This window comes from Camelina sativa, chromosome 6 (assembly GCF_030686135.1).
Source record: "Camelina sativa cultivar CO46 ecotype springtype chromosome 6, ASM3068613v1".
NCBI classification, from domain to species: Eukaryota; Viridiplantae; Streptophyta; class Magnoliopsida; order Brassicales; family Brassicaceae; genus Camelina; species Camelina sativa.
This window is the reverse complement of record NC_141885.1, coordinates 23,799,290-23,815,767: the sequence shown is the minus strand read 5'-3', so window position 1 is coordinate 23,815,767 and position 16,478 is coordinate 23,799,290. Positions and strand designations below refer to the sequence as shown.

At 30.7% G+C, this 16,478-nt stretch overlaps 1 pseudogene; it reads right to left on the bottom strand.

The window, feature by feature from the left end:
* Positions 1-6,601: 6,601 nt before the first annotated feature.
* On the bottom strand, positions 6,602-8,433 carry LOC104699294 (uncharacterized; annotated as a pseudogene).
* Between the last annotated feature and the right edge of the window lie 8,045 nt (positions 8,434-16,478).

The following is a 16,478-nucleotide window of genomic DNA, read 5'->3' as shown; positions in this document are numbered from 1 at the left end:
CACGTTACCAGAAGGAATACAAATTTAGGTCTAATTGTACGATCAACCACTAAATTAATAGAGTAGTTATTACTTGCTTAATCTAGTTGGACTAAATGGGTCAGTTTGATTGAGGTCCTATGATTTATATAAGAAAACAAAGATCCTTCGCATAATAGAAAAATTTACAAATAACGGTCCACGGAAAAGTTTTAAGAATTTATAGCCTAATTTGTTATTAAGTAGTTTCTAGCTTCGGAAATCTCTCAAAGTCCTTTGTTTATGAACAATAGGAATAGATTCTCCATGTTACAGTAAATATTATTCGATCTTAATTATAATCTATATGGTCGTAGTTAATTTAAGATATCTGATCATCGACCGAAGGCTCATGTTTTCAGTGATCATGAGCTTGCAAATACTCATATGCCATCTAAGAAATAATTGGTTACTACGGTATACGGCATATATACCAAATACATGATACTAAGAAATAATTGGATACTACTGCTTACACATTAGAGTTTGAGTAGAATCATGTTGAAACTAGAAATATTTTCTTTTCATGTATGACAACTAACACCAATCATGTAGAAATATTTGAACATTTAGTTCTCACAGTAAATAAATAATTTTACTTTCAATTTTTTTTATATGTGTGACGGATCCATAGCCTGTTTTGTAAATACCAGTTTGATTCAAAATGGTAAAAATAAATTATATTTACAATAAGTTTAATTTAACGAATATATATATTTATATTTATATGAAAATCAAATAGTTAGATGAAATAGTAATTTTCTTTATCTTTACTCTCCAATGCCATTCCGTGATACATGTGTTATAAATTTTAGGATATTATATAGTATATTCGTAAGGTCAAGGGTAGGTAGGTACTAATCTATATGAGTTTTAAGATAATGTTATGAGTTTTAACATTTGGTTTGTGAAAGAAATTTGGACATAAATAATATGATGTTGTTTTATCATTAAAATAAAAATAAACGGATGTGCATTGTACGAATTCGCACGTCGTATGAATATTATTAGTATGACAACCTTTGTTTCTAAGTTTTGAAACTTGCTTGTTCATCTGCTTAAAAGGTTGAAACCCCTTGATTTCTCTCAGAGTTCTCACTTCTCACTAGCCATAACCCATAATCTCTAATTATATAGGCCGATAATACTAAAATGTTGGTTACGTTACCGTAAAATCATAATCTATCTAAGAAACGGTTTAATTATTACGTACACATCGAAAATTTGACTATTTATTGAAACTTCAGAAAACTAAAAACAACTCTGTGTATCCATGAAATTTAATCAACTTGGATAATATTTTAAACAAATATCGAATACCAAAAGAGATACAGAGCCTATGCATCTAGTGTGTGTATTTATGTAAAGGCGGCAATGTTGCAGGTCTTCTTTAACTTGGTGCAGAAACTGCAGATTTCATTTTACCCAACGAGTTGCTTGTTTTTGCTTTTGTTTCACGCAATAAAAATATAAATTTATAATTTTCACTAGTTGATGAAAAATATAAAACTTGGATTTCCAAGCACTCAAACTCATTTATTTATTTATTAGAACCTCTAATAAGTCTCTCTAATCCCATTTCCAGGCTTCACTAGTTGATGAAGGCATTGATTTTCAATAGTTATTATTGAACGGTTAAAAAATTGGTCAACAAAAAAAAATATATTGAACGGTTAAATATGAACTACTTCATATTGTCTACCACTTCCACAATATGTCCACCACTCCATTTCGTAGTTAAGAGAAACTATTTACAAAATATTTTATAGTTTTGATATGTTTGATATTAATTATATATATACTTAAACCAAATTACAAAATAATTGTTTATAAAGATTATAAATAAAACATGGAAATAATCAATATAAAAGGCAGATTTGAGATGAATTATGGAAATGAATTTTTTCCCTACTCAAATTATAAGTTTGTTAAGCAGTCATTATAAACGATGATTAATTATAAGAACGACGTTAGAAATGTTTTGATAAATATCACTCTAGCTAGGGTTCAATAATTAAGCCAAAAAATGAACTTCAGATTAAATGATATGTTTTAATCGATAAATTTAATCTTAAACTTTATTTCTGTATAAAAAACTAATAATGATTTTATTATTCTAATTCTATTTATATGCACAATTCTGATCACGCATGCAGAAACGTCTATATTTATTTTGTTTCATTGCACTCAGAATTTTCTTTTCTATCTTATCAAAATTATTATGGATTTGCACACTCCATCATCGATTTGATATCAATAATCAGGTGGAAAAGTATTGAAAAAAAGAAAAAAAAAATATAGGTTGAAAATTTAAAAGTCTGAACCCAAGAGCTCTTGGCTTGGGAGCCGAAACCAAAACACTCGAGAATCTATGAACCAAGAGAGTCAAAACTCAGAGCCTTAAATGATGAGCCAAGCGAAGCTAAGCCAGAAACAGACCCTCCGCGAAGTCACTCACACGCTTAAGGCTTTTGCAAAAGAAAAGAAACATGCGCACTATGAACACCTGCGCCCCCACACGCCGCCGTTTCATCATTTATAAAGATGCCTTTTTTTCTTTTATCGAACGTTTTTTGTCATTGAGCCTCCTATCGGCTAGTAGGTCCATTCCTTTTTCTCCTACATTTTTATTTTTATGTTTTCAGGTCAAATAGTTTCCATTTCTTTGTTCACATTTTTATCTTTCACTTTCTATGGGTACTTCTTTTTGACGATTTCTCACAATTTGTTATTCATGAATAACCTGTAATGACTTATGTTGTAATTTAATTTGTAACGCCCTCAGGATAATCTACAAAAACAAAAAAGAGGTATCATTTATAATTTTGTGAATAACGTGTTATAATGAAGTACAAAAAAACAAACAATTTTCCTTACTAAATGGTGCGTCATAGGCTATCACCGCCATTTTAGGGTATTGTCTTGTTGAATAATTTATGATCGTTAACATAAGATTTTGTTTTCCTTCGATTTCTTTTTTTTTTTCAAGATTTGAAGTATCTAATCGTACTATATTACATCAACTGTATATTAATCCTTTTGACAACGTAGCTATCAAATCGATTGGGTCCATTTATCATGTAGACACATATCTCGGGAATCTTTACTCGTGTTTTATTCTATAAAATCCTTAAATTTGGTTAGTGAGATGCCTTTCAAATTATGAATATATAATAACTAATATTTTGATTGTATAAACACTATACTCGTATCGTTTGGTCACATGGGGAAGACTACACAATAAAAGCTCAAATGGTGGAGCCACATCGCCACCAACACTAAACAATTATTTGCAGTGTTTAATAACTGCAAAATTCTCAATAAAAATCGATCTTGTATTAGTATATGTTATAGCAAAATTATTACAAGTCAGATCTGCCAAATCCCTTATTTAGTGTGGCTTGGGTGTTAGTTAATAGTACAAAATACGCGAGTTCACGTTATCGTATTACACTCTGTTCATTAAGAGGTAGCCAAATCCTTATTCAGTAGGCCGAGTTGTGATTAAATGATTTGAGCAAACATCAACTTTGACTTTTCATATCCGCTCGATAGATGTCTCTTTTTAGTCATATATTTGCACAGATACAAAATCGGGGACCAATAAACAAATATAATCAGGCGATGGCGTAAGTACTAGTATCAAGTTATCAACACAAACATATACATTTATAATTTTATAACTCGGGCATTTCGGACCATATCTATTTTTGTCTTGTAAAAGAAAAATACATTTATTATTCTATTTCCGATTTTTGTCTCAACAATTGTTAAAGATATATTCTCAAATCTTTTTATAAATGATTATCTTTTTTATGACTAAAAGGTTTTTTTTTAACAAGTTTTTAGGATATAATTTTGACAGATATGGAAATGTTGGCGATGAATTTTGTTCATTAAATTAGCCACTCAACTTGTGACATGTAAATGTTGGATTGAGATGAAATCTCATGCGTAAGGTTTTCGCATATCTGCATATTCAAGAAACACCTCTCCTCGATGCAAAAGCAAACAACATCCAAAGTAGTTGAAAAAACATTGAAAGAGCCTTTCATTCGCGATTAAAAGACATGCACCAGTGTACTACATCATTGTAGTCTGTAAATAGTAACTTTCGCATGTTTGTTTTACCATCCATATTAATTTATAAATTAAAAGCAGCTACGTATGTCTCTCACGACCCGGGTTTTGTCTGATTGGTGCGGGTTGCCTTCTCGGCCCAACATAACTAAATATTCCATTTATTTTATAAAACGTATCGTTAGGTTTTTGAGATAAAATCTGTAATAATATAGTATTTTACACATATATACATCGATCTACGATCTAGCATGTATAATCCAATGATATAGTCATATGAAACAATCCGGTTCATTTCTTGTAATGATATATACCACACTTTCTGAACGTCATTATAAATCAGGTGTAAGAAGGTTTTCGTGAACTTCCTAATTGTCTGCTAAGAAACTTGCATTTGGACGAATAATGAAAACAAGTGGTATGAAAAATTAGACACAGACACATGTTTGTTGGAACTTGAAACCAATAAAAGACCCTCGGGCCAATGAGTTCACTGATTTTAACAATTGATGTGTTTACCACCAATCTAAGACCGAATGAATGTTTCAGTTATTGTCGGCTCGTTATGTTCCACCTCACAAACATAGCAGGAACGAGCTATATCGTATTCCCCACGAGAACTAACGAATATAAGACCAGAGTTCAACAATGCATAACGATGTAATGATAACTATGTAATGCAACATAAAACTTTTATTCTATTCATAAAAAGGAAACGGTATTTTTTTTAGTTGCTGCATATGCTGGTACTGCACCAGAGTATAGTACACATTGAGTTGTATAGTAACTACACAAAGTCTTTTAGTATTATAATTTCTTACTATTTTTTTCGGGTATGATGGAGAGATATAGTAAATAATTACGCAATGTGTGTGTGGGAAATGAGAAAGAGAGATATAGGAGTGGGAGAAGTAATGATGAGGAGAAGGATATGGAGAGCAGAGGATGGTCTTTCCAACGGGGATCAAATTTCGGACCTTGTTCCCTTCTGCTCCCTTCACTTGACCCTACTCTTTTGCGGCCTTTCCATTTTTTCAATTTTTTTATTCTTTATTTTGTGTCAACCAATTTTTACTTATGATTCCATGTGCTTAGATAAACTTTTCTTGTGACAAAAAAAAAAAAAAAAGATAAACTTTTCTTATTTGTATTTGTTTTTCTAAAGTGATTTTGTTTAATTTTTAAAAACATCGCACTTAAAAGAAAGTGTATTGAATGGTTTCTACTTTCTACTGTTTTAATAAGTAAATCATCAAAAATGTGCCATTACTAGTATATATAGTTTTTTGTTCTAAACAGAACAAATTCCAGCTCATTTACAATTTTTTTTATATGGTGAATTTTTACAGAAATCGGCAACTTCACTTGTTTCAATTAGTTTGATTGAGTTTTATTAAATTAGAAGTGAGAAATATTGTTTGACAAAAAAAAAAAGTGAGAAATATCTTTTTCGTTTTTTTGGTATGGGTCGACACATCATCTCTGTCCAATATTTTATTGTCATACGAATCCTTAATAGATTCCACTACAGCTTTGTTGGCCAATTCTCTCTTTTTTTTTTGTGAAGATGGCCAAATTTTTGTAAAGACTACTACTAATCATTCAAAGTTACAATTTTTGAAGCTTCTTTGTTCTTTAACGCAAATAGGTTTTTATAAGCAACATGGATATTTAATGAAACAATTAAATTTCATAGATTTCTTTACAAGTAAGAAAATAAGTTCTATATTCAGACTTGTAACTCTATTCCATTCCAAAAATAAAGTAGTTTGTCGACAAGGAACTGAGGAAGAGCAAGAAAAATCATTTTAGTTTGGAAAAATTGTTTTCTTGTGCATGTTATTTATCTGAAACGACACCAAGAAACAAACATCTTATCATTTTTCTCTTGTTTTATTATTGAATTGGCTTTTTGGGTGGTTTTAATGAATATTTTGTTTGAACTATATGATTATGAGTAGTCAACAAAACTTTTGAATCTATCGTAGATTCTCCATGGCACACCTATAACATGACACATTTAAACTTACAATGATTTCCTAAAATTTCCCAAGGATTTTACTTTTAACATTCTTTGACCAATGCTCTAATCTAGTTGATGGCTAACGAATTCATTATATCTGCACCATGTTAATATATTCAACTTTTGTTGTCTTAAATTGTATCATATCAACAGAATTTGACCCAAAAATAATAATAATCAAAAGAATAAAGGCTACTCTTTATCATAAAAAAAAGCTTTTATGCAGTGAGATCATAAGAAAAATATCTCTCTTCTTTTACCAGTCAAAACCTATTTACAGTCATTTTTTCCATTTTTTATAGCTGAATTATATTAAAACTAATATCCATCGTCATAGTTATATTTAGGATCTAGTATATCCTTAATTTTAAAATGATAAGTTTTTTTTTTAAACATCTTACTTTACTTTATTAAAATTGAAATAGAGATTACATTGTTAGTCTAGGACGTACACATATCTAACAAAAAGATGATTAAAAATTAAGAAGAAGAAACACAATCGAACAAGTGAAATAAACGCTGCTTTTCTTTGTAAGCCTTACACGCTAATCAATTATCAAATCTATTATCTTCCTTATTCGTCTTGTTTGGCTATCGTTTTTTGACGAAACTCCAATAAACTTTGAAACAATCAATGGTTGTGATCCATCTGTTACATCGCTTCCCAACAACATATCTCCAACAACGGGAGATAACATCTTTCTTTGTTATAGCTAATGCCCATAAATAATGAAATAATGAACACCATCTTTTGAATCTCGTTCCATGCTGACATCCCCAAGAGCACCCATTGAAATTAACAACTAACGGCTGTCCAAATTCCTTGATTGATAATGAAAACCAAGGTAAAAATTTGTCAAAGTCTATTCGTAAAATCAAAGACAATCTGATCTCTCGCCACCATATCCTTAAGCAATGTCTCAAACCAGGGCTACGAACCGATGTCTGCATTAATAATTTCTTCCATTCGCTTTCATTGTCAATCCAAGTCCAAATGATACCAAGATCAAATATCCAAATTACATCTCCATACCATTTGGTGGAGAGAAACGACAACTGCCGAAAATGCCACTTTATTTTTAGGCCAATGATGTCTAATTGGCTGTAAGAAGGAGATGAAACATGATCGGAGACAAAACGCCGACAACAACACAATTGTGATCGCCGGAAAAACGCTCTACAAGAGAGATGGATGGCTACAAAGAGCCAACCGAAACACATAACTATGGAAGAGAGAGATTTTGGTCTACCCAGCCTGAGAGTCCTTCGACGGTTGTGCCGAAACTGAGGAATCTGGTCCGTCTTCAAGGCCTCTGATGGATGGTGGCTCTGCAACGTAACTCTCTTTGGATTTTGGATTTGGCAATGGTTTTAAATAAAAATGGTAACTGTTTGTCCTTGTGACAACAATCACAATGATTGTTGCCATACGAAAAAAGAAAGTTGATCGCCAAGTCCAATATAATCCCATCCTAACTGTCTGTTTTCTTCAAAATGATGAATTTTTATATTTTAAAATTACAACTAATAAATATTGATAGTTTTTAACTATATATTTATAACACAGTATTTTTTCGTTGTATACTCCACAAAGTAGCTTGAGACCAAAACTCGTAAATTGATAGAGAACTAGTGGAATGAAAAAGTGATTCGCTAAATCCCTAGGAGATTTTTCTACTTGTAGTTACGGTCCAAAATCAACATATACTAGGTGCGAAAGTGACACCAGCATGACGTAATTAGTTCACATTAAAAAAACAAATTGATTCATACATACGTTTTATGAAAGTGTTCGAGTCTCATGATTATAAATGAAAAGTGCCATAAATAGTACCATAATAATACTATATATATATATATTATACTCTTTCTCTTTCAAAATATAAGATGTTTTAGCCAAAACAAACATAATAAAAAATATATTTTTTTAAAAAAAGTTTAACCAATCAAAAACAAAACTGCATAAAATAAATAATAAGAAAATATAAAATTAATTTAAAATTTGACTCAAAAATTGAAAACATTTTATATTATGAACAAGCAAAAACCTCTGAAACATTTTATATTATGAAACAGAAAGAGTAGTATATACTAGGATAAATTTTAAAAAAATAAAGAAGTCAACATATTTATTCTGTACTAAAAAAGTCAACAGATTAGGAGAGGTAATTTTCACTCTTCAAGATTCCAAATTAGACGGCAATAAATGTTTTTAATATGTCGGTAAACCCTTTAGATTAATGAACCACATCCACCATAGTCGGCTGCGGCTGAAATTGCGTCGCCGGCGTAACGTTCCCGATGTGCTCCATCTCGTTTCTCTCTTAACACGACAAACGAGAACGTTTTCACACTTCCGACCCAATTTTTAAACCCAAAATTTCACAACCAAAGCGATTTAGCCACTGTATAGGTCCAGACATATATGTGTACTCGATTAAATTTATCAAAGTACCAGGTCAGCGATACGAATAAGTTCACAATGTCAAAACCGTCCAACAACAAATATTAACCGTCAAATACAAAGTTGACTTTGGAAAGCTCTTTCCAATGTACCGTCAAATACAAATCTAGTTAACAAATTTCTTAAGAAAATAAATCTTTTTAACAATATGTGTCTAAATAAGGTGAAGAATCAGATTATACTGTCTGATATGTCGAAAGATGGATGATGATTCAGAAACATGTTTAGTTCAAAGGGGCTCCATGGTGCACTACATTAACATGAAACTAATGCGGTAACTAAAATCATGAGTCTGCATGATAATATCTTTAGACCAAGCATGAAGCATTTGTGATTATTGTACCTTAACATGCTACAACTTTATTCTCACCTAAAAAAAAAAAAAAACTTTAATCTCACCTTCACTTTTCGGCCTCCCTTTATTATTATGGTAAAACTGAAGTTTCAGAAATTTTAAAACTAGAATAAATTTAAAGTAATGTAATACAAAATATGATTATTTGTAACTTCAATTATTTAAATGAAAAAGAAAAAAATCATTAATAAATTTAACCAAATTTTTTGAATCTTTCGTAACCCCTCAATTTCTAAATTTAAATATGTTTCATAAGCACAACTTGTCATTTACAATAAAGTGAACTACTGGAAAAAATGATATGTAATGTCGGTTCATGTTAGAAACAATAAGTTTTTTTTCCGACAAATATAGAAACAATAAGTAAGCATTGTTTATCAGCGTAAGTCTGGTTTTGATTGGAAAATTATGGAAAAGTGAAATAATGTTTCGACATAAGTATATCATTAATATGTTGATGGAATTAATGATAATGAAAAACGCTAAAATCTCGTCTTATTAACAATTGCGATTTGCACAAATACAAAAACACTAAAAAGAAAGAAAATTATGTACAGTCTAATTTTCGTTGAATAGTAATATTTTTCATCGTTTTAGTTTACCCATTTTCTCATCTTTCACCGATATCCTCTGTTAAAAGTGAGACGATAAATAATTGTGTTAGTTTCTTCGAGTAGTAAATTTTTGGTTTACTACGTTCTGTAATAATTACTGGTTGAACATAAAGGGAAACATTCGTAAAGCTTCCTTGCTGGAGATATATGAACAAGTGATCATTGAAGTATTCATTAAATGTGGTTCTTATTATTCTATTTTATTTTTTTCTCGTATTTGTAAGATTTTGAACTCGATCTTTGACTTTTTTTTCACTCTTTTGAGTTTTTCAGGTCGCGTAGTTTCAACTTTTGAGTTTGTTGACCCTGAGAGAATACTAAAAAAGTAAATAATCCTTTTTATTTTTTAATAGTAATTCACACACTTATTTTAAACGCGACCTTGCAATTAAACTAAACCTAATGCGAATGAAATGAATGAAGAATCATCATCATTCACCAATATCTTACCATAAGAAAAGAATAAAGAAGAATCGAACTGCATAAATTAATTGCCCACAGATCAGACTAAAATTCAGAAACAGTGCTGCAGCAGATTCATAAAATACATAATTTTGTGTTATTAATGTCAGATGCCTAACTTTCCCGATACAACACCACGTGAGATATGTCTGGATTTAATTCATCGCTCGACTACACAATTCATTACATGTAGCCAAACAAAATAAATAAGTGGAAATCTTGTTTACTCTCCACTCCTCTATGCGTACCGTAGATAATTCTGTGCTCAATCAATATTTTGTGTTCCACTTGGAAAAAAAAAGTTAGAGATCGATCTGTGTTATATATGGCAGAAGGAAAGGAATCAGAAGAATTCTTTTTGAATTTTTTCGTTCATTAATCCATAAAATGGTACAGACCAACTAAACGAAGGACAATATATATATAGTTGGAAAATTAGGCGTTCATAATAGGAGTTAATGAACTCGACATGAAACAAAGTGAGGTATACCTTCATACAATCACACATTGATGAAGGGGTAAGACATCACCGCATAAGCATTTATCTTACGCTTTCTTATTTTCGTTATGTTTAGAGAGTGTAGAACCGTGTTGCCGTGTTAGTGTTGGATATGAAAGTTAATACAGTTTACAATTTTACGTCGGATTTTTCATATGTTTCGATGAAGTATTCGATAATAGTTAGGACTTAGGTGTGATAATTTAGCTGAAGCGCCCGACTAATTATAGGAGGGAGCATATCATTTGATAAGAAATTTCCGCAAACCCATGATAACGTGTCGTTCTATGAACTGTTTTTTATTAACAAAAACAGCTATAATGAAAGTCTTATTACAAAACAAGAACTAAAGAAAAAAGATACACCTGCTTTCTTGTGTAAAAATTTCAATGGTTCATAAAGAAAAGATAGAGAAGAATTTCAATGGGTCACGAAGACCCTTTTGAATTATTAGTTGGATTCATGTGAGCATCAGGCCACCACCTTTCGTTTTCTAATAAATTCCTATCCACCTCACACAAAAGAAAAATCATTTATATATTCACACACACACACACACGCTAGAATTCAAAACAAAAAGCCTAGTCTTAATTTTTCTCCTAATTTTGCTTAGTACTTATAAAAGTCTAACGTTATTGAAGCGTATATTCAGAGAAAAAGAAATAAACCTAATCACAGGCTGGGTTTCCTTTTCCAAAATTATGAGAATAAAATAAAATGAACGGAAAGCTATTTTTGGTTTGTTAAAGATCCATTACAAAGGGATAAGAAAAGAAGGACCATTAATACAAAAGCAGTGTTTTGTGTAATGTTAACTTTGTAGGGTTGACGGATGTTAACAGCAAAATAATATTATGAAGTTGAAATTAAAAAACATTATCACCAAAAAGAAGTTGGAATTAAGAAAAGAGCTCTCGTCGAGAATAAAATGTGCTCTTTCATCTTTTAGAGTAGTAGGTGAGTGGGGACTACTTATACTCCACATATGTTCAAAGTTTTAGTACTAATAATTCTTAGCCCCTTTTCATGATTGTCTGGGAAGCTTTGAGAAAAATATTAAGTTGATAAATTTCTACAAAATTTTTAATTAGATCATGAGTTTAGATCGAAATTTACAAATTTATCATAAGTGAAAACATACTATACTACTCCCAAGTAGTTCTCCGCATTCATATAAACTACATATAATTGAATGATAACATAATTTTCATGATATTTTTTAGTTTCATAGATGTTTCTATAAATACATTTTTGTATATTCTGGTTTTGTTAGTGAAGTTATCCTATTACACTTGTAACTATTGTATTAGATTTTTTTCTAAGAATTTATACCTTATCTTTTCTTTGGAATCTATATGTTTGACGTTATCCCAAATCGACCCCACTAAAAAACACAAGTAACTCTTGAGGACCCATTCGATCGTAACACAACAAATGATTTGACGTCTGAAATTACCTTATGCCCCCATTGTATTCCATTTAATTCATCTCTAGGTCGCTTGGTTAAAAGCCAAGGGGCGATTATTGCATGTCAACGGTTGTCTTCGAGACTTCGTGAACAGACTTTAACGACCTGCAGAAGAACTGGAGCAAAACATTTTGGGAAAAAGATCGAACGACACAGAACAAAGGGAGAGTCAATATCTCAAAAACAAACAAAAGGCACGTGGCAGAGCTAATTTAATACTAGTTTACTACTACAACATGCATATGTATCATGTATGTATGTACATTCATTCCGGCTCCATTGTTTTTGACTTATTAACGAATGATGTGATGATCTCATTCTGATTATAAAGCTGGTAACGTTTACCAGTTCGGTAAAATTTTATTTATTGCTGTTCAGCTTTTAGCCTTTTTTTTGGTACTTCCAAAAATGGATCCGAACTATAGAAAAGCAAACAAAACTTACTTAAAATAATGTTTACAGTAATCCGGACAATTCATGACGGTTTCTATTTTTGACACATGTCAGTATGTCACGTAAGTTTACTAACTTCATTGTTTTTTTTTTTTACATTAGAGACTTCTTTGGAATGTTATTTACACCTGCTCCGATTCCTTACGATAAACATTTAACAATAAACGAGAAAATATATTTTGTCTAAATGATTAGAAAAATAGATAGTGCTATTTTCCACTTTCTTGATTGATTTTTTTTTTTTTTGTCTTCCATTCGATTCTGTTAACAATATCTTAGATTTTTATGTCTTTATATTTTCCTACTTAAATTGCACGAGTGGATTGGATTAGACAGGAGGTGGCAGACATTGAATGGAAAAGATAAGAGCCTGAGCTTCCGGCTTAAATAGTCTTTTTGAATTTTTCCTTTAGGCTACTTTACTTGCTAACTTTTTATTTCCTCTTATTATTATTATATTAATTTTCATCAAAAGAGCTTAAAACAATTCCTTCTAGACATTTCTTTCTTTCTTTTTTCTAAATGAAATTGAAGGGCATCTGTAGCCATATAAACACTAAAAACCTCACTTAAAGTTAACTATATTGCATCAATCTTGATATAGTGATGGAATATTGTAACAGACCAAATATGTTCATGGCAACTGTAGGTCATTATCACTTTCATTACTAAAATTTGTCATTGTTTAACAACCGGGCATATCCACGTCCCACTAGCAAAAGATTGAATGTAAATGAACCGTTACAAATTGGTGACCGTATACTAATAGCACACATTATTAATTCAATTTTACACGAAAAAAATTAAAGATAAGAATTGTCTTCCGCAAAGAAAACGATCTCTCGGCCCAACCTCTCACAATAAAAGGTTCGTACATGACAACGCAAACCCAATTACTGTAAAGCCCACAAATCCAAAGACCAGACAAAACTTAGTCTATCCTAGCCGTTCGGAAAGCTTCACAATTCAGCAGGTATAAAACCAAGTTTCGTTATACCTCTGATTTGAATTTTCTGAATCGTTTTAATTATAAAGTTGTTGACAACAACAACAACAAGAAAGCCAAAGTACAAAACAATTATATTATAGTTGCCACAAATTTAAAACCTACTATCATTGATTGGATTCAGAGTTTAAAGCATGTAATTACTCTTTGTCTACAATAGATGCCGAATACATGACACCGGTAGACTCACTAAAAGAAACATTATGGTTAGAAAGTATGTAATAAATTGGGTTTTGCACATGATTCAGCGGAGGTTTGTTTATGATTGGTATATAGGGTATAGGGTATTAGGAACGAACTAATTAAGCACATAAATGGATGATTATGTAAGATGTTATTTCACATAGAAATGTTAGAATGATAAGAATGTTCATATTCCTAAAAACTCAGCAGATATGTTACCTAGAAGAATGCTTTAACTCTTTGTTCTTCATTTTTGCTCTGTTTAAATTCCTCTCCAGAATTTGTAACGTAAACTCGTTGTTAAGTCAAAGTGCTCATAATGAAGCTACATTTGAGTTTAACTTCGATCAACCCTTCTGTTTTTTTTCTTTTTTTCTTACCACCGTTTCGGTTTGCGACCGTCAACATCTACGTACTTATGTCGTTGAAAGTGGTTGCTAAACGTCACTACGCCGAACATGTTAAATATTGATATTGATTTTTTGGGGAAGCCAATGAGAAAAAAACAGAGAGTTCGGTATATGACCAAGGCATGATTGAGAATTATGGCTTGACGGAGCTGTCAAAGCATTTAGATCAATTAGGTGGGACAAATTAAAGGAGGTAAGACCTTTTCTTCTTACATTTGATCAAAAAAAAATATTTTTACTAAGTGCGTCTAATTATCAAATAGTAGATTCATCAAACAATCTAAGAAATTAGAGAGAGAAAGATATAACTTAAAAACATATTTCTGATAAACAAAAACATTTGGGTGATGACTGATGTGGGTTCCTAGTTCCTACCGCAAACAATATTTTCCCGCCCCATTTTATCTACTACTCCCTCAGTCCTTCAGTTTTACAATATAGGATATTTTAAAAAAGTTTTTTTTGTTTCATCATATAAAATATTTTCAAATTTTTATGTTACTTTTACACTAGTTTATATTTTTTATTATGCAATATTGTTTATAATTGATTGAACTTTTTTTTTAAGTGGTCATTTCTTTGCGTGTTTTCACTTAAAACATCTTATATATTTTGAAACAAAGAAAATATTCTTTTTTGACAACCAAATTTAAAGTAGAAATTGTTTGATGTTTTTTTTATATATACCTATTTTGGTATGTTATAATTTTAAGAAGGATATCTTCATAAAGAAAAAGAAAAAATTCTATTTGAAAAAAAAAGTTTTTTTGGTTTTTGACAGAAATGATAATGCGGTTTAGGTTGATTATCATCTATTTTAAAGTAGAAATAAGTCTAGGTTTCAGAAAATAGTATATATACATTCAAAGGTGAGATTTAAAGGTGAGAGTAAATGCAAGCTACTTAATAATGCCTATGAGTTGGTAAATTATATGGAGGCCACATCAATGTCCCAAGTGGTATTAATTTAGGTATTGAGCATACTACACATAAAACGGAAAATAATAAATATACATGAGTCTTGAAATCTAGTTTTTCTTTCTATACGTTTCGACAAAGCTTTTCTTAGTTTTCCTTCATCATCAGAAGACATTTTCTATTAGAGATGATATGACAAAATAACAAGCATCTGATGATAAGTTTTTAAGTTGCTCAATGCCTTTTCTTGGCGGCAAGTTACTAAATGCTTTGCAATGTATTTCTATCTAAAATGATTTTACCAATAGGGATTCTTACGTAACATACCATTTTCTGAGACAAATTTTATGGATATGCTATTTTTACTAATATTTTGTGGAAATGCTATTTTTTTTTGTAGGCCGTAGGATTGTGGATATGCTATTTTGATCTTTAAAATATTTATATCTATGATATTTTGTTAGTATTCTATAATAAATACTAAATCCTAAAAACAAATAGAACCGATATTAAACTCAAACATAACAAATAAAACACATGTTTAATCATATTTTAAAAATAAAATGACAAATCCATAAAATTTACAAAAATTAGCAAATCCATAAATGTCACAAAAAATATCAAATTCATAATTAATTCTTTACCAATATGCGAATTTTTTGGAAAGTAGGCTACAAATAACTGTTGGACTAATTAGGTACAGTTTGTTGGGAAATTTTCTGTTTGTTAAAAACTTAAAATTTACTAGCCGGTAGTAAAACTTACGGTCGTCAGACGTCATTTTTTTTGTTTTGCGAAATTGTCAAACTGAAGACAGGTGACATGATGATCGACAAAAAATTATACAAGGGGCATTAAAATGCATATATCAAATACATTCCGAAGACACAAAAAATGAAGCCTCATTGTATAATAGAGGTAGTCTAAAAATGGATAGTTTGGAAATTTTATCATATACGATGAAAACATATGTAATTCCACATGTGTAACATCCATTCCTCCGGTAGAGGAAATTTTTTCGAAGTGTAAACAAATTTAAATTTAAAAGAAATAAACCTTTTCCACGATATATGCAGTCAAATTATTGAGACGCTGATGTATTCGTTTAGAGCAAATTAAAGGGACTAGCAGATGAATTATTTGACGTATGAATTTTAATGAGTTTTATACTTCTTTTTTTTTTTTTTTTGAACAACATGCGAGTTTTTATATTCTTGTTTTATCTTCAGGAATCTTGGTTTCAAATTTGAGATCCTCTCTTTTATGTTGGATTTGTGGTGTAGTATTCATAGAGTTTGACATTTTGAGTTATTAAATCATGAATTTATGAGGTTGGATATAGGTCGACCACTTGTTGATCTTCCACATGATCAGATGAGATGTGTGATTCACATATATGTTTGGCGTAGCTAGGATTCCTAGAAGATTTTACTAGAACAAGTTCGACTGATATAGTGATATGTAATGATAATGATAACGCGTTAGATGATGGTGAGTGTCGACTGCTTGCTGGTCCAAAGGTCTT